The following is a 27,666-nucleotide window of genomic DNA, read 5'->3' as shown; positions in this document are numbered from 1 at the left end:
TGATGAGCTTGGAGGGTACTATGGTGTTGAATGCTGAGCTGTAGTCAATGAACAGCATTCTTACATAGGTATTCCTCTTGTCCAGATGGGATAGAGCAGTGTGCAGTGTGATGGCAATTGCATAATTTGTGGACCTATTGGGGCGGTAAGCAGCTTGAAGTGGGTCTAGGGTGACAGGTAAGGTGGAGGTGATATGATCCTTGACTAGTCTCTCAAAGCACTTCATGATGACAGAAGTGAGTGCTACAGGGCGATAGTAATTTATTTCAGTTACCTTTGCGTTCTTGGGTACAGGAGCAATGGTGGCCAACTTTGGCCAGTAGACTGGGATAGGGAGAGACTGAATATATCCGTAAACACACCAGTCAGCTGGTCTGCGCATGCTCTGAGGACTCGGCTAGGGATGCCATCTGGGCCTGCAGCCTTGCGAGGGTTAACACGTTTAAATGTCTTACTCACTTTGGCCACGGAGAGGGAGAGCCCACAGTCCTTGGTAGCGGGTCGCGACGGTGGTTTGGCAGCATGCCAGAAAAATGCGACCATTCACACAAACATCCTAAAATCTATTTTTTTCTTTTTTCTTCATACAGTGACATTACACTATGCTATTATATTCAGTTCTGTTATGTAGAATAGGCATACTATCATTATGGGAACTTGTAGACATTGATTCATTTTTCATCTAACTTTATTAAATTATGCACCAATTGCCAGAGTAGCCTGTAAACTAAAGTAGAGAATCCCACACATGAGCAGAAGCTTCGGGACCTTTGGCTGTTGGGAAGAGGGGTCCAGAAAAGTGGGATCTGCAACCACTCTGAAAGTAATTTCACTAACCATTACAGTAGGCGGCTCAAGAAAAGCGTTCAAGACACAGTAGAATGGGACCTTAAGCACTTACACAAATTAGTAACATATTGTACAAATGCACTTACAAATTCTGAACATATTGTACAATTTGGAATTCGTAACATGTCATGCACACACAAAAAAAAGCAGGATGTAACATATCATACAAAATGGATGACGTTATACACAATTGTGCACAATTTTTCGGGGGTCTGTTTTGGCTCGTGTGCCCTACTTTCAGAACTAATGGCTAAAAGTCAAACTAACCTCGATCTGGAACGCATCTTTAATTATCTAGTGGCCAATCACTTTGGACATTCTTTGTTCTCCAGGGGATTGCCAGCGTATCCATTGTCCCTGCAGCCAAGGGGGAGGTTAGTTTTGAGAAAAGTTTGCAATTCTCATAATAGTGTTTGTCATGTTTTGCTTTCCTACACTCTTAAAAGGGTTCCAAAAGGGTTCTTTGGCTGTCCCCATAGGATAACCATTTTTGGTTCCTCTGTGGAAAGGGTTCTACATGGAAGCTAAAAAGGTTCTACCTGAAGCCAAAAGGGTTCTACATTGAACCAAAAAGGGTTCTTCAAGGTTATCCTATGGCTGGATGGCATGTGTAGGCGTAGGCATATTTAGGCCTATTGTATTTTGGGATCCCTATGGATCAGTTGAATTTTGTAATGCTATGTATTATCTGCAGATGGCGCACTAAGACAAATGTGCAAGGCCCTATGGCCTGGTCACGGCTAGAATGATCCAGTTATTGTCAAATTAAAGTCTGATTTAAATTTTCGTAGCAGATTAGACGAATTTACGCAGCAGGTTAGGAGAATTGGGTTAAGGTTAGAAAAATAGTTAGGGTTAGCTAAAACGCACCTTTTGGCATTCATTTGACAAAAGCTGGATCTCTTCTAGCCATTACCCTATGTAATATCTCGATTATCACCCACCCTTCCAGTATCCCCGACACGCCCAGCGCGCTCATACCTTTATTTTCATAACAGCACGTGGCACTATGAGCCATTATATGGGTGACCACAGGTGGTGTCATATCACTTCTGTATCCAATACCCAGCAATAGGAGTACATTTCAGAAGTCTTTTCAGACCCAGAGGCTTTTCACATTGACAACATAGTAGCGCGAATTGCTCTCAGAGAAGGCTGCGATACATGTGAGCAGAAAGAACGGACATTGAAAACCTCATTTTTTCTGTATTTTTGGAGGCGACTTGCGCGCAAGGGGTGGAGTGTTTCTGGTCCTGCGCTCTTTTAGTACTGTCTGTGAGTTTAGTGCTGTCTGTCTATGAGTTTTTGACTTGTGATAGGCTATTCATCGGGAGAGCCCCGGTGTTGGATCTGCCGGTGTACGGACACAATTCGACTAACACTGATTTATTGACCAACTGCATTGATTTAGGTAAGTGTAATAGGCTACTTTCTGTATGTCTCCCATTACCGGTCAATTCACACTAGGCTATCGGCTAGGAATCAATCATTTGATTCAATTAGGCCTCAATTCACTTTATTTAGACAAACGATAAGAAATCATGTATGCAATTTATGCTGGCCTATACCTATAAACATGAGATCCAAGTGTTCTTGTTGATGCTGTCAAATTGTCTGTACACCTTGGTTTATGTAATTATTCACTTGATTGCTAATTTAAGGCTCCGTTAACACAGGCAGCCCATTTCTGAACTTTTGTCCAATCAATGATCTGATTGGTCAAAATACCAATTGGTGAAAAATGATCAGAATTGCGCTGCCTGTGTTAATGTAGCCACAGTGCCCCAAGCCATCTGAACCTGAACAATCTTTTGTGTATCTTGGATTTATACCTGAACTCACAACAGGCTTGACTGTGCCTGTCTCATACCTCCACCCAGTGGTTTGACAGAGTTTTCTTAACTGTCACTGAAAAGAAGGAATTGTTGCCACCAACATCATTTTAGATTTCATTGGCTGTGTTTACACAGGTGGCCTAATTTAGATATTTTGCCAATTCTTTGGTGTATCTGATACCAATCTGATTGCTTTCTGTGTAAACACAAATGCAATCTAATATTTTGAGTTAAGATTTATACCCTACCATTTATACTTCCACTGCTAAATTGTTGCACCCCCACACACACACATTTTCGGGATAGAAAAAGGCTTCAGTGTAAACTTAAATGACTTAACCCAGACAGAAAGTGTGTAGAAAAATATAGTTGGCATATATATATTGAAATAATGTCATCTTTTTAAGAACTAGAAATAACCAAAATAAATAAAATTTAGACAGTCAAGGAGATATGAAAATTCCCTAATGATGAATTTAGGAGTATTTTTGACAGGGCATGCAGGGTACATGCCCAGGGGCCCCGATTGGAGTCCCTGTTGGTTTTGTTATGTTTGAGCATAAGAACACAGAAATAGCCATGGCAAAATATGTAGAGTTGCAGGAAATTTGCTGAAAAACTGAAATTTTTCTCTCTGCTGGACTGATTTTTCAGCCAAACTCACAACCCCCTTCCCGCCTGCGACCATTGCCACAAAAAATGTTTTACCCCGCTAACACTGGTAGATTTAATTATTGGGCATTTTGAATGGGTGGGAAAAAGCTGGAAGTGTTTCCCAGGACTGTTGCTCTCAACCCAAGCCCCACTCAACCCCCCTGCCCCATTCCCCCTCCCTGCTGTTTGCACTGTACCTGTAACTCTCCATTGTGTTTGTTCTCTGCAACCTTTCATGTGCTTGCTGCCCCCAACTCCCCTCTTGTTTTCAATTGTGTCTATTTCCTGATGGTTCTGCTGTTCTTAGTGTGCAGGGCCATGGCACAAACAGTTCAGACAAACAGTCCAGGGACAAAACAGACCACAGTAATTTTGGACAAGTAGTAGCCTACATTTTTGGAGAATGTAGGACAGTAGCCATCTAATTTAGCTGCTGTGGAAACATTATATATATATTTGGCCATTCCTCTTGTTTTTCTTTATATGAACAACACTAATGATGTTTGCTATAGGCTCTATTGTGTAGAGCTTTTCTCCTGACTCACAAGAAGCAACATGCATGAAGTTGCAGTTCTGGAGGAAGTTACACACAGATGTAATCTGGTGGAGTTTGTATGATGAAAGCTTCACTGTTGCTTGTTCTCTTGTTTCGAGCATTGTGGTTTTCTCAGTTGCTGTTTTAGCTGAAACAGACGAGTGTCACTGGGTGACTGACTGGCTCATGTTGACATCCTTTAAATACTTAGACATTTCTATTGAATTGAAACATCAATTGCCATGTCTTTCGGTCTGTTTCTCCTTTCTGAGCATTTTCTGCTCTCTGTAAGAGCTGTGTGTGTAAAACCACTGCCTGAGATGGCTTTAGACTTTGAATGAGCTGTGGAGACTTGTCGTTGCAACAGGATATTTAAAAAAAATGTGCATGTGATCAACTTGACAAAGCAGTGGTAAACTTTCCTGTGACTACCTCAGTGGTTCAGAAGTCTTAAAATCAAATCAAAGTTTATTGGTCTCGTACACCGATTTGCAGACATTATTGCAGGTGCAGCGAAATGCTGATGTTTCTAGCTCCAACAGTGCAGTAATATCTAGAAACACATTAACAATACACACAGACCAATAAGAAATATGAAAATGAGCATTGTCAGAATGAGCATTGTCAGAGTCTGGGATAGCGTTATATATGTGTGTATGCACACATACAGTTGAAGTCGGAAGTTTACATACACCTTAGCCAAATACATTTAAACTCAGTTTACAATTCCTGCCATTTAATCCTCGTAAAAATTCCCTGTCTTAGGTCAGTTAGGATCACCACTTTATTTTAAGAATGTGAAATGTCAGAATAAGAGTAGAGAATGATTTATTTCAGCTTTTATTTCTTTCATCACATTCCAAGTGGGTAGGAAGTTTACATACACTCAATTAGTATTTGGTAGCATTGCCTTTAAATTGTTTAACTTGGGTCAAACGTTTCGGGTAGCCTTCCACACGTTTCCCACAATAAGTTGGGTTAATTTTGGCCCATTCCTCCTGACAGAGCTGGTGTAACTGAGTCAAGTTTGTAGGCCTCCTTGCTCACACACACTTTTTCAGTTCTGCCCACACATTTTCTATAGGATTGAGGTCAGGGCTTTGTGATGGCCACTCCAATATCTTGACTTTGTTGTCCTTAAGCCATTTTGCAACTACTTTGGAAGTATGCTTGGGGTCATTGTCCATTTGGAAGACCCATTTGTGACCAAGCTTTAACTTCCTGACTGATGTCTTGAGATGTTGCTTCAATATATCCACATAATTTTCCTGCCTCATGATGCCATCTATTTTGTGAAGTGCATCAGTCCCTCCTGCAGCAAAGCACCTCTACAACATGATGCTGCCATCCCGTGCTTCATGGTTGGGATGGTGTTCTTTGGCTTGCAAGTATCCCCATTTTTCCTCCAAACGTAACGATGGTCGTTATGGCCAAACAGTTCTATTTTTGTTTCATCCGAGAGGACATTTCTCCAAAAAGTACGATCTTTGTCACCATGTGCAGTTGCAAACCGTTGTCTGGTTTATTTTATGGCGGATTCGGAGCAGTGGCTTCTTCCTTGCTGAGCGGCTTTTCAGGTTATGTCGATGTAGGACTCGTTTTACTGTGGATATAGATACTTTTGTACCTGTCTCCTCCAGCATCTTCACAAGGTCCTTTGCTGTTCTGGGACTGATTTTCACTTTTCGCACCACAATACGTTCATCTCTAGGAGACAGAACGCATCTCCTTCCTGAGCAGTATGACGGCTGCGTGGTCCCATGATGTTTATACTTACGTACTATTGTTTGTACAGATGAGCGTGGTACCTTCAGGCATTTGGAAATTGCTCCCAAGGATGAACCAGACTTGTGGTGGTCTACAATTTTTTTTTCTAAGGTCTTGGCTGATTTCTTTTGAGTTTCCCATGATGTCAAGCAAAGAGGCACTGAGCTTGAAGGTAGGCCTTGAAATGCATCCACAGGTACACCTCCAATGGACTGAAATGATGTCAACTAGCCTATCAGACGCTTCTAAAGCCATGAAATAATTTTCTGGAATTTTCCAAGCTGTTTAAAGGCACAGTCAACTTAGTGGATGTAAACTTCTCACCCACTGGAATTGTGATTACAGTGAAATAATCTGTCTGTAAACAATTGTTGGAAAAATGACTTGTGTCATGCACAAAGTAGATGTCCTAACCGACTTCCCAAAACTATAGTTTGTTAACAAGAAAGTTGTGGAGTGGTTGAAAAACAAGTTTTATTGACTCCAACCTAAGTGTATGTATTCTTCCGACTTCAACTTACATACATACTACCATTCAAAAGTTTGGGGTCCCTTATAAATGTCCTTGTTTTTGAAAGAAAATCACTTTTTTTTGTCCATTTAAAATAACATCACATTTTTCAGAAATACAGTGTAGATATTGTTAATGTTATAAATTACTTTTGTAGCTGGAAACATGTACAGAGGCCCATTAGGCGACTCCGAGATGCTGGCCTTATAGGTAGAGTTCCTTTGTCCAGTGTCTGTCTTCTTTTGCCCATCTTAATCTCTTCTTTTTATTGGACAGTCTGAGGTATGGCTTTTACTTTGCAACTATGCCTTGGTCGCCTCTTCACTGTTGACGTTGAGACTGGTGTTTTGCGGGTACTATTTAATGAAGCTGCCAGGTGAGAACTTGTGAGGCGTCTGTTTCTCAAACTAGACACTATAATGTACTTGTCCTCCTGCTCAGTTGTGCACCGGGGCCTCCCACTCCTCTTTCTATTCTGGTTAGAGACAGTTTACGCTGTTTTGTGAAGGGAGAAGTACACAGCGTCGTACAAGATCTTCAGTTTCTTGCTAATTTCTCACATGGAATAGCTTTCATTTCTCAGAACAAGAATAGACTGACGAGTTTCAGAAGAAAGGTCTTTGTTTTTGGCCATTTTGAGCCTGTAATCGAACCCACAAATGCTGATGCTCCATATACTCAACTTTTCTAAAGGCCAGTTTTATTGCTTCTTTAATCAGAACAATAGTTTTCAGCTATGCTAACAATTGCAAAATGGTTTTCGAATGATCAATTAGCCTTTTAAAATGATCAACTTGGATTAGCTAACAACGTGCCATTGGAACACAGGAGTGATGGTTGCTGACAATGGGCCTCTGTACGCCTATGTAGATATTCCATAAAAAATCTGACGTTTCCAGCTACAGTATCCATTTACAACATTAACAATGTCTACACTGTATTTCTTATCAATTTGATGTTATTTTAATGGACAAAAGCACATTTTTTTTCTTTCAAAAACAAGGACATTTCTAAGCTGAATCCATGGCCAAAGTATGTATGTATGTACGTACATACTTTGGCCATGGATTCAATGATTTCAACAACATCCGTTGCTGGCGGGTGTATTAAAATTGAACACACAGCCATGCAATCTCCATAGTCAAACATTGGCAGTAGAATGGCCCGTACTGAAGTGCTCAGTGACTCAACGTGGCACTGTCATAGGGTGCAAACTTTCCAACAAGTCAGTTCGTCAATTTTCTGCCATACTAGAGCTGCTCTGGTCAAACTAAGTGCTGTTATTGTGAAATGTCTTGGAGCAACAACGGCTCAGCCGCAAATTGGTAGGCCACACAAGCACACAGAACAGAACCGCTGAAGCACGTAGCGCGTAAAAAATTCTGTCCTAACTACCGATTTCCAAACTGCCTCTGGAAGCAACATCAGCACAATAACTGTTCATCAGGAGCTTCATGAAATGGGTTTCCATGGCTGAGCAGCCGCACTCAAGCCTAAGATCTCCATGCGCAATGGTAAGCGTCAGCTGGAGGGGTGTAAAGCTTGCCACCATTGGACTCTGGAGCAGTGGAAAAGCGTTCTCTGGAGTGATGAATCACGCTTCACCATCTGGCAGTCAGGAGAACGTTACCTGTTCGAATAAATAGTGCCAACTGTAAAGTTTGGTGGAGGTGGAATAATGTTCTGGGGCTGTTTTTCATGGTTCGGGCTATGCCCCTTAGTTCCAGTGAAGGGAAATCTTAATGCTACAGCATAGAATGGCATTGTAGAAGATTCTGTGCTTCTAACTTTGTGGCAACAGTTTGGGGAAGGCCCTTTTCTGTTTCAGCATGACAAATGCCCCCATGCATAAAGTGAGGTCTATACAGAAATGGGTTATCGAGATTGGTGTGGAAGTACTTCACTGGCCTGCACATAGCCCTGACCTCAACCCCATCGAACACCTTTGGGCTGAATTGGAACGCCAACTGTGAGCCAGGCCTGATCGCCCGACCTCATTAATGCTCTTGTGGCTGAAAGGAAGCAAGTTCCCCCCCAGCAATGTTCCAACATCTAGTGGAAATGTTGTTCGATAGATACCATTACAAGTAATGATGACATGCTAACCTCTCACCATTAGAATAACTGGATGTTAGCATTTAATTTTAAAATTTTTGGAGGGGTGATATTTGTCCGTCGAACTTCCTCAATAATCATTATTCACAATTCATTCAGGACTATCCGTAATCATGGTAGTATCCACATTAACGTAAGTGTTTTAAAACATACTATTTTACCATTAATAATTTTGGGGGGGCACAAAATAATCTGAAACAAACAAAACAAAAAGCAAATGCATCCAAAAAGTTTATAGTCACAAGCCAGATGTAATCATTGCGTGCTAGGAATATGGGACCAAATAGAAAATGTTGACTACTTTTTAATGACTATATATAAGTAAATGTGTGTCCCAGGCCCTTTACACTCCCTGTAATCATACTCACAAAGAAATGACCTGCAGATGACGTAAAGGTAACGTAAGGGTAATGGCGGACTGAAGGGATTTATGTAGAGCACCTCAAGATAAAACATAATATTCGAAATATCTGCTAAATTAGACTAAAATATTAGCACTACTTAATCTGGTGAGTGATAACCTTCAATCTGGACAATAACACAAAACAAATCCTAAAACTAGAGACATTTATCGACAAATATTACGAAAACAGGCAACAACCAAACATGACGGAGAGTAAGACAGGGGAACCGATTACAAAACGAAAACGTGACTCTTCTACAGACACTGATGATTTAATATTCTCACCACCCGGAATGGTAAAGGTCGAAACCGATCTGTTAAAATCAATAAATGACAAACTGGGTATACTTGAATTAGTTAGTAAGGATATAAAAGAGTTGAAGGCAAGCCTAGAGATGAGTGATGAAAAAGCTGCGACATTGGAGAAGCAAACACACGCGCTAAAAGGGACAGTCAATAAGATTGAAACCGAAATGAATGGAATTAAAAAGGAGAACACCGTTCTGAAGGAAACCTTACTAGACATACAAACTAGATCCATGAGAGAGAATTTGGTACTTACAGGTATCCAAGAAAAAGAAGGAGAAGTTCCTGAATCTATAGTTAGAGAGTTCCTCCTTACAGCGCTTCAGATTCCACGCGAAGTTATCGACAAAATCCAACTTGAACGCGTTCACCGCTTCGGACAGAGAGGGCAGAGGTACGAACGCCCAATCGTTGCCAAATTTGCTTCATTTAAAGATAAAATAATGGTTAAAAGCCTGGGTAAAAGACTTGCTGGGACCAAAATTGGCATGAATGATCAGTTTCCGAAGGAAATTGCAGAACGGCGCAAAGTTCTGTATCCAATTTTCAAAGAAAATAGATTAAAAGCGAAACGAGTAGCTCTCGTCGTTGATAAACTATATATTGATAACCAGTTGTTCAGAGACACAAAGACTACTCCATGGTTATTTTAAAAATTACAAAGTTCTCATAGACGAGGGAAATAAACACAATTCAAGCCCGGTTACTGATTGTAACAATACAATAAAAAATATAGCTTTTCTATAAATCTTCACATATAACTAATTGAACACACAAGCACTAATTCAACATAGTGAAGATAAAAACTAAGTAAACAGAAGGCACAGTATGTGTGGATGGTATGGTTTGTGTTTATTTTTTATTTTATTTGTTATGTTTGGAAAGTTGAGTGAGTGAGTAATGAAATGGTTGCATATCCCAGAGCCAATGTATTGCTGTGAGCCGGGTATGAGAGGGCTTTCAATGTTGTTCAGATGATGGATATACTTTTATAATGAATTATACGTCTTATTTATTTATTGTCCTATCATGGAGAACTACATTTTTTATTTATTTTTTTATAAATTATATCTAATTATTTATTATCCTATTTTAATGGTACGGTCCATGGCACTATACCCTAGACACCCACCTGAATGACCCAGATACTAAGGAGAAGTCCCTAACTGTTTTATGTGCCCGCTGTAAGCGGTCTGTATGCAGCTAAAATGAGGTCAGAGACCAAGAGCAGCACTGCCCCCTCAAGATTCTGAGCCTGCTTGGCAGGGTTGGTCCTGCAAAGCCAAAGCCCCAATAAGGGAGAGCATAATATACAAGGAAATTCTCAAAGCTGCTAATGAGAACCTTGACGACCTTGTACCTAGCCGGTGGGGATTCCGGTGGGGTGCCCCCACCCAGGCAGTGGCAGTGCTGGCAACACTAGCTGCAGTAACCCATGGGGAGGGGGTCACACTCGGACATTCAGAGAGGGGGTATATTATCGTGGCCCTGGCGGCACAAAATCAAAGTCGGACTGCATGGAGATGCGTGGGGACATGGTCATGACGGGTGGCCGTATTGTGGGTGTTTCAGGAATAAGGTGTACATTTGACCTCCATTATCTAGGATATGACAATGGTAAATAAATCTCTCAATTTTTGCTAATTTTTTGTGCGGTCTTGCAGGCCTTCTCATGCAGCTGCAACTGCAAGTGCATTTGTAAATCATGACCCATCTTGAGTTGGGCTCTGGGATGGTGCAATTGTTGAGAAAGTGAGCTTATGGTTGTGTGGGGGTAAGGGCTGAGTGTGTGTGGGTGTATGTGTGTATCCCACAACTGTTGCGAAGGAAGAAGTAAAAGATGTTAGGGACAATAGAGGATGATCCACAGATATATATAATACAAATCGAGGTGAGGGCAATGGAAATGCATATGGTAATTGATCTTCTTCAATTCGGTAAATGGCACTGTATGCTCTTTTCAAAGAATGGATCCCAGTCGGTTCAGGGCTATGGGATACAGGGGGTCGAGGGTGGTCTACCGGGCATTGGGATGACAAGCCATCTCGAGATGAGGCCTTTTAGCGGGTGGAATAGTAGGGACCAATTGGAGGTTTACTTAGTAGAAATGCAAATATCATGGTACAACTATATAGACACTCAATCATTATGTTACTTTTTAATAGTACGTTTACAAAAATATATTCTGATTAAAAGAATGAAAGGTGTGTCTCATTATGGTAAGTGGTGAAATAAGTATAGCCAGTTACAATTGTAATGGCTTAGCAGATAATAAGAAAAGACGATCAGTATTTACCTGGCTAAAAGAGAAGGATTATAATATCTATTGTTTACAGGAAACCCATTCAACAGTTTTAGATGAAGTTTTGTGGAAAAAGAACTGGGGGGGCAAAATATATTTCTCCCATGGGCAAAGAAATTCAAAAGGGGTGATGGTTTTAATTAACAATAATTTTGATCCAAATGTGCAAATTGTCCAAACAGATCCTCAAGGTAGATGGATTATTTTAAATATGTTATTGGACAATAAACAAATATGGCTTGTTAACCTATACGGTCCGAATAATGATGATCCAAGCTTCTTTGAAAATATATATAAGAATTTATCAACTCTACAAGCAACACTAGACTCTATTATTATAGTGGGAGATTTTAATACGGTCTTAAATACCTCTATAGACCGGAAAGGAAATCACACTACAAACTATCACCCTCAGGCACTTAAGGAAATCATGAATGTCATGGATATATTGGAATTAGTGGATATATGGAGACTTAAATACCCTGATTTAGTGAGATATACATGGCGGAGGCTGAATCAAGCTAGTCGTCTTGACTACTTTCTTATACCATTCTCTCTGGCACCAAAAGTTAAAAAAGTGTTGATAGGGGACAGAATGCGGTCGGATCATCACATAATTGGCATATATATTTCTCTTACAGAATTTCCACGTGGGCGAGGATATTGGAAATTTAATCAAAGTCTACTAGATGATAAATTGTTTAGAACTAGGACAGAAGATTTTATAACTGACTTTTTCAGACATAACATAGGTACAGCAGATCCCCTTATTGTATGGGACACTTTTAAGTGTGCCTTTAGAGGCCATGCAATTCAGTACTCATCTATAAAACAAAAGCAATTTAGATCAAAAGAGTCCATATTAACAAAGGAAATTGAAGGACTAACAGTACAGTTAGATAGCAATAAAAACAGTACCATAGAGGCACAGAATAAGTTAGAGGAAAAACAAAAAGAAATGGAGGAACTTATTCAAGAAAGATCCAGTGTAATACATTATAAAAATAAAGCGAACTGGATGGAATATGGGGAAAAATGCACCAAATTCTTTTTCAATCTTCAATATAGAAATGCTACCAAAAAAAATGTATTAAAACTTGTTACAAATGATGGAGTCACGCATGATTCACCAAATGATATTTTGAAAGAGGAAGTAAAGTACTTTAAGAATATGTTTTCGTTTCAGGCTCCTCCATCTCCACTAACTGAAACTAATTGTATGGATTTTTTTCCTATTAATAATGTAAAATTAACATCTGTACAGAAAGACTCATGTGAAGGCCAAATTACAGAGGAGGAACTGCTTGATGCAATTGGGGCCTTTAAGGATGGGAAAACTCCAGGGCTGGATGGCATACCAGTGGAAGTATACAAAACTTTTTTTGATATACTCAAAGGACCATTATTAGCTTGTTTTAACCACTCCTATATAAATGGTAGATTATCAGACACGCAACAAGAAGGTCTGATATCGTTATTACTGAAACAGGACCCAAGTGGTATATATAAAGATCCAGTCCAATTAAAAAATTGGAGACCTCTTACACTTCAGTGTTGTGATGCAAAAATCCTAGCAAAATGCTTGGCGCATAGAATAAAAAAAGTTTTGTCAGATATTATTCATCCTAATCAGACAGGTTTTTTACATGGACGATACATTGGAGATAATATAAGGCAAGTACTGGAAACAATAGAACACTTTGAAATATCGGGGACACCAGGTCTGGTTTTCATAGCTGATTTTGAAAAGGCTTTTGATAAAGTACGACTGGAGTTTATATATAAATGCCTAGAATATTTCAATTTTGGGGAATCTCTTATAAAATGGGTTAAAATTATGTATAGTAACCCTAGGTGTAAAATAGTAAATAATGGCTACATCTCAGAAAGTTTTAAACTATCTAGAGGAGTAAAACAAGGTTGTCCACTATCGGCATATCTATTTATTATTGCCATCGAAATGTTAGCTGTTAAAATTAGATCAAACATTAATATTAATGGATTAGAAATCCGTGGCTTAAAAACTAAGGTGTCATTGTACGCTGATGATTCATGTTTTCTTTTAAAACCACAACTAGAGTCTCTCCACGGCCTCATAGAGGATCTAGATACCTTTGCTATCCTCTCTGGATTAAAACCAAATTATGATAAATGTACCATATTACGTATTGGATCACTAAAAAATACACATTTTATATTGCCATGTAGTTTACCAATTAAATGGTCTGACGGAGATGTGGACATACTCGGTATAAAAATCCCAAAAGAAAGAAATGATCTCACTCCAATAAATTTTTATAGAAAGTTAGCAAAAATAGATAAGATCTTGCTACCATGGAAAGGAAAATACTTGTCTATTTGTGGAAAAATCACCCTGATTAACTCTTTAGTCATATCACAGTTTACCTATTTGCTTATGGTTTTGCCTACACCTAGTGACCTGCTTTTTAAATTATATGAACAAAAAATATTCCATTTTATTTGGAACGGCAAGCCAGATAAAATTAAAAGGGCCTATTTATATAACGAATATGAATTCGGAGGGCAGAAATTATTAAATATTAAAGCATTAGACCTCTCACTAAAGGCATCAGTCATACAAAAGTTATACTTAAATCCAAACTGGTTCTCTAGTAAATTGGTACGAATGTCTCATCCTATGTTCAAGAAGGGCCTTTTTCCCTTTATTCAGATTACACCTGCTCACTTTCGGTTGTTTGAAAAGGAAATAATCTCCAAAATATCCTTATTTTTTAAACAAGCCTTAGAAAGTTGGTTGCAATTTCAGTTTAATCCACCTGAAAGGACGGAACAAATAGTACAACAAATATTGTGGTTAAATTCAAATATAGTAATTGATAAAAAAACTGTATTTATCGAAGAAATGTTTAAAAAAGGTATAATTTTTGTGAATGATATCATAAATAGGACTGGTGGAGTTATGTCACACATGCAGCTCACACAGACATATGGAAATGTCTGCTCTACCCAAAATTACAACCAATTAATTGCAGCATTACCACAAAAATGGAAGAGGCAAGTAGAAGGGGAAAAAAGTAAGGAACTTGTATGTCGGCCCTGTATTAAAGAACATAAATGGTTAAAGAAAAGTGTGATAAATAAAAACATATACCAATTTCATTTAAGGACCAAAAAACTGACAGCTGTGCCATATAAATTGCAAAATAGTTGGGAAGAGATGTTCGATGTACCCATTCCATGGCACATGGTTTATGAATTGATACGCAAAACAACGCCGGATTCAAAACTTCGAATTTTTCAATTTAAATTATTGTACAAAATTCTTGCAACTAATAGAATGTTATATATATGGGGTATACAATCTTCCCAGCTCTGTAGATTCTGCTGTGAGGAGGCAGAGTCATTAGACCATTTATTTTGGTATTGTCCATATGTAGCTCGTTTTTGGTCACAGGTCCAGGAATGGCTGAAGAATTGCAACATTTGCCTAGAACTAACGCTACAGATAGCAATACTGGGGGATTTGAAAAGCCATAGTCAATCAATCAATAATATAATAATTATTTTAGCAAAAATGTTTATTTTTAATTTACAATCTGTAGAAGCTATGAGAATAGGAAGGTTCAAATCTTTTGTGAAGCATCACAGCACAGTTGAAAAATATATGGCAAATAAAAATCCGAAATGGATGATGTTGGAAGATAGATGGGAAGGGTTGAGTGGAACTGAAGGGTGGGACTAATAACAAGATAAACAATGTAGGGCATACGGGATCTGTGAAATGTGTATAGGTGCGGAGCTTTTGTGAAATAGCACAGTTACAAGTGGAAATAAAATTGGATGGACAACAGAAATAGAGGAAGGACTAAGAACAAACAAGAGAGAACTATTATAAAGTAGTCTGTGTCTGTAAAATAGGTATAAGATGTATAAATTGAAGGTAAAAGCAGAAGTGTTTATTAGTTTACTCCAATTGGGGGAGCGGTGGTAGGGTTGCGGGGAATAATAATAAAGGTATATTCTTTAAAAAAGTATGTATGTCTATATAGGTATGTGTATGTATATATGTATATATGTATGCATGCGTGTATGGATATATATATTTACCCAAAAAAATATGGGGGATTGGAAATGATGCAGACAATTACATTGGAAGCAACATTCTTTCCGCAATATTAAGCTGATCCACCCCAAAAAAAAAAAAAAAAAAAAAAGTAAATGTGTGTCCCAAAACATTTGGTCCCTTTCAAAATGGGGGGACTATTTACAAAAACTGCTTTAGTTTCTAAATGGTTCACCTGATACGGATGAAAATATCCTCAAATGAAGGCTGACAGTCTGCACTTTAACTCCTTAGTCACTGTCTAACTTCCAAGCGCTGGAGTACAGAGCCAAAATAATAAAAAATGCTGTTCCAATAATTACTGAGAGCACTGTGTATGGACAGTATAAAAATAGAAAAGGTGTGTACAGCACTAGTTAATATGGTCTGTGTAGGGGATGTGGTGAGGGGGGTCTGACTCCCTACAGCAATCTGTATAGTGATAACACCAGTAACATGATACTCAGAGGATGCTGTTGAGAGGGAGTGAGAAGTGCAGCCAGTGCACTCTGAAGCCACACAACTGACACAACCATGGCTACTGTACCAAGTACAGTAGTAACAATAGCTGCCAGATATGTGGTATGGTCGTTTTTAGGATAGCATATAAAGAACCTTGATAAAATAATTATGTCGCTTGCGTAGAAGGTTAAATTCATAATGACATTGAAATTCCAGAGATGTATTGGAGATATGTTAGGCTAAATATAAACGCGGTCAAGTTTTCCTTTTAAGAGGGAGTAACCTGCAGCTCAGTATTAGATGGTAATGTAAGTCTCACACAACCTAGGAAGATCTTAGTCACTTATCTCCCTTCAACAACACCCCATTCTTTTCTTATCTATTCTGTTATTGTTTTATATGTCCTCATCACCCTAGTGATGGCAATTTTACTTGATGAAGTCACTGCGTGTGATTAGTGTTAGAATGTTGAGAATGTAATTCCACATTTAACACAGGGAGAGGCTTTCCATGGCATTCCTCTCTCTATTCAATGGGTGTGTGTCGGGGCAGGCGGCAGGACGGGTGTCCATCAGCCACAGTCCTCACGAAGGAGTGTGCTTGAAAACATTACAGGGCATCAGCAAAAAAAAGAACACTCACAAAGGCTATGGAAAGTTCACAGAGCTAAATTGCCACAAGTGAGAGATTTTCATGTGTGAATCATACCCAGACCATTCTGCTACAACCACAGCAGTGGATGTGTGTGTTTTTCTGCATTAAAGTTCAGCCAGAAGCAAGTTGAGATGAAGTACATCTGCAGATTGAATCATGCCATTCCCTCTGCATTAGCACAAAAAAAGTTCTGCTCCAATGAATCTTGTCGCTGACTTCCAGGAAAAAGGCCTGTGTAAAACCTGGTTCTGTAGTAACCAGGGGGAAAGGTGAGGAGTGTGAGCTGAGCATGGCGCATAAACAGACATGTTCATATCCAGGCCTGGCATCTTCTCTGTGCTAGCCAACAAGACTCCTCTTTAAAGCACATCAATCAGAATAGAGAAACCCTGGCATAATTGTTGTTTAGTGACGTGCACATGAAACCAAAGACTCACCCAAAGGTGTGTTAGCATTATCTTGCTATACTTAGTTCTGCTAAACTGTAGATGATATCACAGACCTGTTTTAGCAGGACCCACACCCACTTTCACAATTACGTAGTTTTGAAGTGACGGTAAACAAAGAATTCACAGGGAGGGAGTACTTTAGACAAGTTGCATTGTGTCAAAGGTATGGCACTTGTGGTGGTGAATTGGCCTCCAGGTTACTCCCATCCCAAGACCAAGCCCCAGACTCAGTGCCACCAGTGAACACTCCTGTATCTCGTTCTACCAAGTCGACAGCAGTGACCCTCTCCTGCCCCGGTGTTATGTTGTGTACTAGAAAGCGTTTCCATGTTGTGTATAGAAGAGGCTAGTCACTGAGTGTACCGTCGGTAACCCAGGCTTACCAGTGGCTAAAGCTAATTGATTTTAATCTGCCTGTCTGGTGAACACCGCTGGCACCATGCAGTGCATGTTTGAGCAGTGAGGAACAGTCTGGAGTCCAACACAAGATACTTGTTCTGCTCTGTCCTGTGTGTGTCTCCTACCTTTACCCTGAGGGGCTGCTCACTCAAAAACATGACAAGTGCCTGGGGGGCTTTTTCATTTGAGTATGACAGTTTTAACTCTCCTCAGATGGATCATTCCCCACTTGGAAACTGAATGCAGCCTTCAAGTCTGTCTGTGCAGTTGATTTCCACAGCCTTTATCAAACTCATTATTGCTTCATTCACCTTTGACTCTAGATTTCACAACTGAAACTCTGGATGATACTGCATATAAAGTGCTGATAAAATGTCCCTGGTATTTGGTAGGCAGGTGTAGCACAGCGGAAGTGAGAGGTATTTGACTCGCTGGACCTACCAGTTTCTATTTCCTACTGTAAGTACATTTACATTTTAGTCATTTAGCAAACGCTCTTATCCAGAGTGATTTACAGGACACATTGACAGATTTTTCACCTAGTCTGCTCAGGGATTTGAACGACCTTTCTCAGCGACCTTTCTGTTACTGGACCAACACTCTGCCGCCAATTAATCATGAACTCCTGTTTACCTGATGAGTGAAGACATGTGAGCCCGATGTATTACTTCGTTACTTTAATTCCTCCCCGTAGTGTGGGTGCTTTTTATTGCACCGCCATTGCAGGGAGATATCACCAGAATAAAATAATCCACATTGTTTTTTTACCCCCCGCAAAACGGGTGTGATTTGGACTACTAACACCTTTTTTAGACATTGTTTTAGAGCTATACTTCTGGGTTGTACCATTTGGATTTGTCTATTCCTTCGATATAAGTCTGTGATTAACAGGGGCTGAGCTAGAGTGGTGTTTGTGAGACTTGGGCAGATCCCGAAGGGGCCCGGGGTCAGGTCTATTTACAAAAACGTCTGTAGAGTAGGCTTGGGTGGCATACTAGGGGATTTGGAAATAGCCACAGTATGGTTTAATCTGTCACATTTATTTTTACTGAACAAAATATAAACACAACATGCAACAATTTCAGATTTTACTGAGTTACAGTTCATATAAGGAACTTGGTCAATTGAAATAAATTCATTAGGCCCTAATCTATGGATTTAACATGATTGGGAATACAGATATGCATCTGTTGGTCATATACCTTAAAAAAAGGTCAGAAAACTAGTCAGTATCTGGTGTGACCACCACTTGCCTCATGCAGCGGTGACAAATCTCCTTCACATAGAGTTGATCAGGCTGTTGATTGTGGAATGTTGTCCCACTCCTCTTCAATGGCTGTGCGAATTTGCTGGATATTGGTGGGAACTGGAACACGCTGTTGTACACGTCAATCCAGAGCATCCTAAACATGCTCAATGGGTGACATGTCTGGTGAGTATGCAGGACATTTTCAGCATCTGGGAATTGTGTACAAATCCTTGTGACATGCTGAAACATGAGGTGATGGCACGATATTTCTATCTCTGTGCATTCAAAATGCAATTGTGTTCATTGTCCGTAGCTTATGCCTGTCCATACTATAACCCCACTGCCACCATGGGGTACTCTGTTCACAACTTTGACATCAGCAAACTGCATTTAGAAATATGATGGCCATGCATAATCTTTTCAAAAAATACCTTGGTTTTTCATTGTAAGCTCCTTTACCTGTGTGGCTCCCAGCCAAGTAACGTTGTACTTCTGTTGTCATCTGATGAAAATTAAGTTATTTTCTGCCGAATGTATTTTCTTTGATGGCAACTATAGTCACTCAATTGAAGCAAAAAAAAAAAAAAAAAAAGTTCAATATAAAACACGACCCCTGTCAATACACCTGCTCCTGCTTTCTCCCATTGTGCTATTTACAACAACAAAAAACACGTGACTAGTTCAGATGTTCTGAGGGACTATGGTAAGCTTCATAATGTACGCTGAACAAAAATATAAACGCAACATGTAAAGTGTAGGTCCCATATTTCATGAGCAGAAATAAGATCCCATAAATGTTCCATACGCACAAAAAGCTTATTTCTTTCAAATGTTGTGCACACTTTTTTTTTTACATCCCTGTTAGATATAATTTCTCCTTTGCCAAGATAACCTATCCTCCTGACAGGTTTGGCATATCAAGAAATGTATTAAACAGCATGATAATTACACAGGTGCACCTTGTGCTGGGGACAATAAAATGCTACAGATGTCTCAAGTTGAGGGAGTGTGCAATTGGCATGCTGACTGAAGTAATGTCTGCCAGAGCTGTTGCCAGAGAATTTAATGTTAATTTCTCTACCATAAGCCGTCTCCAATGTCATTTTAGAGAATTTGGCAGTACGTTCAACCGGCCTCCCCATCACAGACCACGTGTAACCACGCCAGCTTAGGACCTCCACATCCAGCTTCTACACCTGCGGGATAGTCTGAGACCAGCCACCCGGACAGCTGATGAAACTGTGGGTTTGCACAACGGAAGAATTTCTGCAGAAACTGTCTCGGGAAGCTTTATCATGGAAAGAATGTAGCCAGCTACATTTCCTAATGTTTTGCTTAAAGTTAATCTTGCATTTTACTGGAGAAAAGTAGGCTGTCTACACTGAGAAAAGTAGCTACACTGATCACTACCGTCTGCTGATAGACTGCCCGTTCTTGAATTCTCATCTGAGTGAAGTGCAACAGAAGCACTAAATTAGTCTGATGCGGAACAAAAATTACAATAAGAAGCATTTTAGAGCTGCGTTTACGAAACGCAGCAAGGTATTGCTTATGCGTTTTATCTTTTTTTCCTTAATGAAAAATAAATTATTCTGCGTTAACGCGACCCCTAAATTTAACATGCTACTTATCTGAGTAGCTTAATTTAATTAGGTGAAGAATATTGTACACATTTTGCCGTGTTTGAGAAGTCAAAGCCCTTTGGATGAGTTATCTGTACAGCTGCCACTGCAATCTTTTGATTTCCTTGTGTTTTTTTTCTCTGGTTTCGTCCCTGTCTGCTTCTCCCCTATCTTTTCTGAGCAGTGCAGGGATGCCTGTTTCCCTAGCGACGTCAGACGCAACACAGACACCGCGTGTACACGTGCTGCTCCAGAGCCAGTACTGTTCCTCCTTCAGTCGTCTATTTTGTAAATTTGCACAATGTCTCTCGTTTACATTCGCTTGTAAATGTCCAACCTCGCCAAAAATCACATTCGGTAGCTCCTACCTAATATATGTATAACTTTATGAGCTGGATTGCCTGTCTTTGCAATTTTGTTTATTTTCATTTTGTGCTCGTTAAGCCTCCAGATATTCGCTATTACTTGTGCTAATTTTGTTAACATTCTGGTAAGACTGCCAATGTTTCTTGTGTTTTTGGCACCCCCGTGTGTACTAAGCCGGTAATACCGTAACTCTCGGAATGAGAGGACAGTATGAAAGTCTGAATGCCGCCCAACCCTATTGTAGAGTCCGAATGATTTTGCGCTACAAACTATTAAAAGCTACTTATGGAAAGCTGAGACCCTCACAAACACGCACATGTAACATGTTATGCTCAATTATGCACACAAGCTACACGAGTGTTTTGAAGAGAAGGGGTTCTTCTACATAGACCACAGGACATAGTGTCTAAAACTGTTATAAGCTTATAGTTGCTGTCACAAACTCCACACAGTTGTCACTGACTAGTTGGATATTCATTTTCCATTCAGGAAACAATATCTGTACTTACAGCATTCCTATAAATTCCTTTATATCAGGTTTTTGCTTTGGCGGCCCTTATTTGTTTTGACATTTGTCAATAAAACTCTTGAAAGCAGCTGTTTTTATAGCTTTTTGTTTTCTACTTGTAGCCCTGGTTGTCCTAAACATTTAAATGGTAAAACACTTCATTGTGTGGCTAAATATAAGGGCTGGACATGCAGATAAATGAAAAGCAGATCATTTTTTTTATTTAAAAAAAAAATATATTCTTGTGTCTCTGGACTGATGGGGTTAACACCTGAAGTGTAACTATATTACTGTAATGATCTGTTTACCAACAACAGAATTTCAGGTCAATAGCTCACGTTCACCTCAACTGATATAACTTACAGACTATACAGATAGCAAACAGCTATGATCAATAGCAAGCAGTTATCACCCTTACGCTGCCAATGGCAAGCAGTTTTACAGAGAAGTCGGTCCATTAACACTGAATTAGCGCTGTGCCTTGTTGATAATGGCTCCAGTGGGAGAGCTGCTGATCCTGGTCCGTCGGACTAATTGAACAGCCCAGAGGCTGGGAACCTTAGTGTCTGTCCCCAGGGACTACAGCAGGAACAACAGCAGGGGCCTCTGCTGTTTCTCATGGCCACAGCAATTAAGGCCTGTAAATGATGGCGAGCCTGGTAACCCCACTAACTGCCTGACTGTGCTAATGACTGGGTTGGTTAGTGCTGCTTGTCCCAAAACCTTGTGGAATGTACAGACAGCTGTAGATGGCTGACATGGGCCAGTTTAAGGAGGGAGAGATGTCCCAGATCCTGACTGACTGGGTTCACTGTCTGCCATGCTTCTGCCTGGGTGGCTGTGGAACCAGCCTTGGCTCCTAAAGATGGATGACCACCTCAAATGTAAAACTATGGTATATGGAACTAGACAGATCATATTTACAGGAAGATTTAAGACCAGGGACGACGACATGTGCGTTCTCCACCGATCAGTTGTTCATTCAGTCCTGCTAGACATAAGATTAGGAAGGTTGCCACGTGGTGTGCCAAGGTTCAGATATTGATATGTCCAAGTTTCATTTCAAATTCCTACATACACAGTAATGCTATATAGTTGCATAACGACTTCTGAATCCAGAATTGGGAAATGTCAGCCTTTTGATGTAGGATTTGTCAGCATTTTGTTTCTGGGTCAAACATGTTTAGTCACAAGTCCACTCCAACTCTCTGTGGCTGTATATAGAACAGATTTGAACAGGGACTTGAACACAATAACTTCCTAATTACACAAGACAAGTATTTGCGAGACTGAGCATGCTTTCTTTTCTATATTTATCTCGATGTTATGCAATTTAGGTTGCTGTCAGTTAAGTGAAGTTGCATTCATTGAGCCCTCCACTGGTGATTTTGGCATTTTAAATCTTGGTGTGGCAAGCTCCCCCAAAATGTTGATGCATGCCAGCAAAGGCACTACACAACAATACATTAATTGCACTATAATGGTGACAAACGTTGCCCACAAACGGTTAGGGTCTACATAAAGCTGTCCCAGCAGCAGAGCCTTCTTTTCAGCACCATGGAGTGAATCCTTAAAACCGCTACACCTGGCTATCAGCGGAGTCTTGTCTGGGAGCGAAACAGATCATTCAGCCTCATCTTGTGCCTTTTACGACGGACGTAGTCAATATAACTATTAGTTATTTTTAAATGTACAGCGACAGAATTCAGAACATGGGCCATACAGTACTCTCCCTGTACACCAAGTTCGAACCGTAGGATAAATAAAGGGGGCATATAAGCAGACAATGAATGCTCTTAGAATATCCAATGATTACATTACTCTAAAACAGGCTATAGGCTACAGTGGTGCAAAAAAGTATTGTCAGCCACCAATTGTGCAAGTTCTCCCACTTAAAAAGATGAGAGAGGCCTGTAATTTTCATCATAGGTACACTTCAACTATGACAGACAAAATGAGAAAAAAAAATCCAGAAAATCACATTGTAGGATTTTTAATGAATTTATTTGCAAATTATGGTGGAAAATAAGTATTTGGTCAATAACAAAAGTTTCTCAATACTTTGTTATATACCCTTTGTTGGCAATGACAGAGGTCAAACGTTTTCTGTAAGTCTTCACAAGGTTTTCACACACTGTTGCTGGTATTTTGGCCCATTCCTCTATGCAGATCTCCTCTACAGCAGTGATGTTTTGGGGCTGTTGCTGGGCAACACGGACTTTCAACTCTCTCCAAAGATTTTCTAATGGGGTTGAGATCTGGAGACTGGCTAAGCCACTCCAGGACCTTGAAATGCTTCTTACGAAGCCACTCCTTCGTTGCCCGGGCGGTGTGTTTGGGATCATTGTCATGCTGAAAGACCCAGCCACGTTTCATCTTCAATGCCCTTGCTGATGGAAGGAGGTTTTCACTCAAAATCTCACGATACATGGCCCCATTCATTCTTTCCTTTACACGGATCAGTCGTCCTGGTCCCTTTGCAGAAAAACAGCCCCAAAGCATGATGTTTCCACCCCCATGCTTCACAGTAGGTATGGTGTTCTTTGGATGCAACTCAGCATTCTTTGTCCTCCAAACACAACGAGTTGAGTTTACCAAAAAGTTATATTTTGGTTTCATCTGACCATATGACATTCTCCCAATCTTCTTCTGGATCATCCAAATGCTCTCTAGCAAACTTCAGACGGGCCTGGACATGTACTGGCTTAAGCAGGGGGACACGTCTGGCACTGCAGGATTTGAGTCCCTGGCGGCGTAGTGTGTTACTGATGGTAGGCTTTGTTATTTTTGCTCACCGTTCTTGTGATCATTTTGACCCCACGGGGTGAGAACTTGCGTGGAGCCCCAGATCGAGGGAGATTATCAGTGGTCTTGTATGTCTTCCATTTCCTAATAATTGCTCCCACAGTTGATTTCTTCAAACCAAGCTGCTTACCTATTGCAGATTCAGTCTTCCCAGCCTGGTGCAGGTCTACAATTTTGTTTCTGGTGTCCTTTGACAGCTCTTTGGTCTTGGCCATAGTGGAGTTTGGAGTGTGACTCTTTTTGTTCTCTGGATTCATGGTGCTTTCAAGACAACTTGGAACCTGGAAAAAAAACTTTGTTGAATCAAGACATCAGTGATCTTCAGGTCGAAGCTGAAGAAAGAGGCCCGAGTTCCCAACTTCTGAGTTGGAGTTCCGAGTTGGATGACCGTTCAAAGCATATTTTCCCAGACGGTGCACCTTTCCCGTTGTTTTGAATGCGGCAGAAGTTATGCTGGATTGACCGACTGGTCAATGTATTCAACCTTTTTATGGCATGTGAATGTTTATCCTTTTAAGCTTGGAAAAGAGACCCTTAAACACAGACTTGGACCACACACCCACACCACTGAATAGCAGGCTAGTGATTGCTTTGCAACGCTTGCAGTTATCCACTGATTCCTTCCAAACCACTCATTGTTGAATTTGTGATTTCCAACTTGTTGTGTAATGTTTGTCTAATGGCTGATGAGCACCGATATGTTTTTATCTATGATTTCTCTTCATATGATAAGGATGGAAAAAGGATTTGCCAGTAGACTTGATTCATGATGACTGCTTATCTAGCTAAGATTTTGAAAGAATGATGTTGAGATGATCAGGCCAATCAAAGCTACGGTAGATAGATTAACGTGATTTGACGTAATTTTATCTGTGGGCAATAACATTGAGCCTTCTTGAATGGGCACTTGTAATTCTGGCAAATGTAATTCTGTGGCAGCACCCAAGGGGCTTCCCTTTTGAGCTCTCCCTGTAGATTCTGCGGCGACGTAGTGTCCTCATGAGTGACAGAACACTGAGCCAATCCCGGTGCGACTAGAGAACATTACCAACCCCTACGCTCCGTATTTTCCGTTGGCTGCCCCACCACCACAGAAAGCACTGAGCTAGGCTGAACTACCTGTATTTTGGAGCTGCCTTACTCAATAAAGTATAAAATAGACCATGAAATGTTTGTATATGGATTTATTAACTCTTTTTTTTTTTTTAAACATTGTTTGCAAATTTATATGTGACACGTATTAATGCCAAAAATAAACAGGAAACAAATAATGTGTGTGTGCCCACACAGTACCAGTTTTACTATTTTCTACGTTGTGAAATAATAGTGAAGACATCAAATCTATGAAATTACACATGGAATCACGTAGTAACCAAAAAGTGTTAAACAAATCAAAATATATTTTAGATTCGTTAAAGTAGCCACCCTTTGCCTTTGACAGCTTTGCACACTCGGCATTCTTTCAACCAGCTTCACCTGGAATGCTTTTCCAACAGTCTTGAAGGAGTTCCCACATCATTCACTCTGCGGTCCAACTCATCCCAAACCTTCTCAATTGGGTTGAGGTCAGGTGATTGTAGAGGCCAGGTCATCTGACGCAGCACTCCCTCACTCCTTCTTGGTCAAATAGCCCTTACACTGCCTGGAGGTGTGTTGGGTCATTGTCCTGTTGAAAAACAAATTATAGTCCCACTAATCACAAACCAGATGGGATGGTTTATCGCCATGCTGGTTAAGTGTGCCTTGAATTCTAAATAAATTACTGACTGTTACCAGCAAAGCCCCCCACACCATCACACCACCTCCATACTTGACGGTGGGAACCACACATGCAGAGATCCGTGCACCTACTCTGCGTCTCACAAAGACACGGTGGTTGAAACCAAAAATCTCCCATTTGAACTCATGGACCAAAGGACCGATCTCCACCGGTCTGTCCATTGCTTGTGTTTCTTGGCCCAAGCAAGTCTCTTCTTATTATTGGTGTCCTTTTAGTGGTTTCTTTGAAGCAATTCAACCATGAAGGCCTGATTCATGCAGTCTCCTATGAACAGTTGATTTTGAGATGTGTCTGTTACTTGAACTCTGATGCATTTATTTGGGCTGCAATTTCTGAGGTGCAGTTAACTCTAATGAACTTATCCTCTGCAGCAGATGTAACTCTAGGTCTTCCTTTCCTCTGGTGGTCCTCAGAGCCTGTTTCATCATAGCGCCTGGTGGTTTTTGCGACTGCACTAGAAAACTTTCAAAGATTTTTAAAATGTTCTGTATTGACTGACCTTCAAGTGTTAAAGTAATGATGGACTGTCGTTTCTCTTTGCTTATTTGAGCTGTTCTTGCCATAATATGGACTTGGTCTTTTACCAAATAGGGCTCTCTTCTGTATACCACCCCTACCTTGTCACAACACAACTGATTTGCTCAAACGCATTAAGAAGGAAATAAATTCCACAAATTAACTTTTAACCTCTTTGGGATCTATGTCCTTCCACCGGGAAGGTTGAGCTAACGTGCACTAATGTAATTAGCATGACGTTGTAAGTAAGAAGAAACTTTCCCAGGATATAGACATGTCTTATGGGCAGAAAGCTTAAATTCATGTTGATCTAACTGCACTGTCCAATTTACAGTAGCTATTACGGTGAAAAAATACCACGCTATTGTTTAGGGCATAACAACAAACTTATCATGGCAACTGGTTTTATACATTCACTTATATTCAATGTACTTATATTCAATAATATTGCTCTGATTTGTCATCCTCATGCTGACCAGACCGGACACGTCGCGTGCGCGAGCGTCGCAAAATACATTTTGAAATCCATGTTATTCAATTATTGCACCCACACTGCTCGCGCGCGCCAACGAGCGTCTGCAACGCCAAGGGCTAAAATAGAACTCATTCCTATTTCTGATTTAGATCGCGCTGCGAGTCCTGCCTCTCCCATCTCCTCATTGGTTTATAGAAGCAGGTACCCACGTGTCATCTCCTCATTGGTTATGACCACGTGGGTGATTGAAAGACTAACTTTGTTGCCGGTTGTCGTGGTAATACAATGAAAGTTTAGATGGATCACCATATAAATTCAAAGATGAAAAAGCCTGGAAGGAGGATAGATGACAAGAAATGATTCGGTTGGCCGTTTTGTGTGGATTAATTGTCGGAGTAGAGGTCCTTGTGCATTTCAGGTAAAATAACAACTCAATGTTTATATCCCAGGACAAATTAGCTAGCAACAGCAAGCTAGCTAAAAATGACAAATTAATGTTAACGAGCAAGTGCAAGCTAGCTAGCTAAATTGCCATACATGTTTAATGCTTTTCGACCTGTCCCCAAATTAATGTCATTGGTTCAGAGTTTGTTTTGATATTTTAACTTGTGTGTCGTGATCGTGTTTGGTGTGGGGGGGCAAAATACATTTATGCATGATGGCGCACGCGCGCAGCCGGTTTGGGTTCCGTGAGTGTCCCAGAGATAAAATGTAGCATAGTTTTGATAAAATACATTTTTATATTAAAATGTAGGAACTGGGTTCTAAAGTTTGAGCCCCTGCTGTTTCTCAACACAGCATGAATTACAAAGGAGAGGGGGCTGTCACTGTCTCAAGATAAACACATGTGCAAATGATAAACACTACAGTAATGTTGTGCATGAGAAGGGCATGGAGTTATGGGGGCCAATTGTATACTGTACCCATTGGATGCATTGACATACTGTGAAACACACTTCCTAAGGGAAAGGGCAGCACCCTGTGCTATGATCCCTTTTAAAATAAGATGGAAATAAGTCC

The 27,666-nt window shown here is 40.2% G+C and overlaps 1 protein-coding gene across 1 annotated transcript in view; it reads left to right on the top strand.

Annotated features, from left to right (window-relative positions):
* Window positions 1-1,884: 1,884 nt before the first annotated feature.
* LOC120062744 (PDZ and LIM domain protein 2-like) overlaps window positions 1,885-27,666 on the top strand; it is a 68,864-nt gene continuing 43,082 nt past the window's right edge. The window contains exon 1 of the mRNA XM_039012808.1: window positions 1,885-2,260. The gene's annotated coding sequence lies outside the window, so the exon portion shown is untranslated. The remainder of the gene's footprint in view (window positions 2,261-27,666) is intronic.

The sequence above is a fragment of the Salvelinus namaycush genome, chromosome 18, assembly GCF_016432855.1.
Source record: "Salvelinus namaycush isolate Seneca chromosome 18, SaNama_1.0, whole genome shotgun sequence".
NCBI lineage: Eukaryota > Metazoa > Chordata > Actinopteri > Salmoniformes > Salmonidae > Salvelinus > Salvelinus namaycush.
Note: the sequence above shows the minus strand (reverse complement) of the source record. Positions and strands in the feature narration are given on the sequence as shown.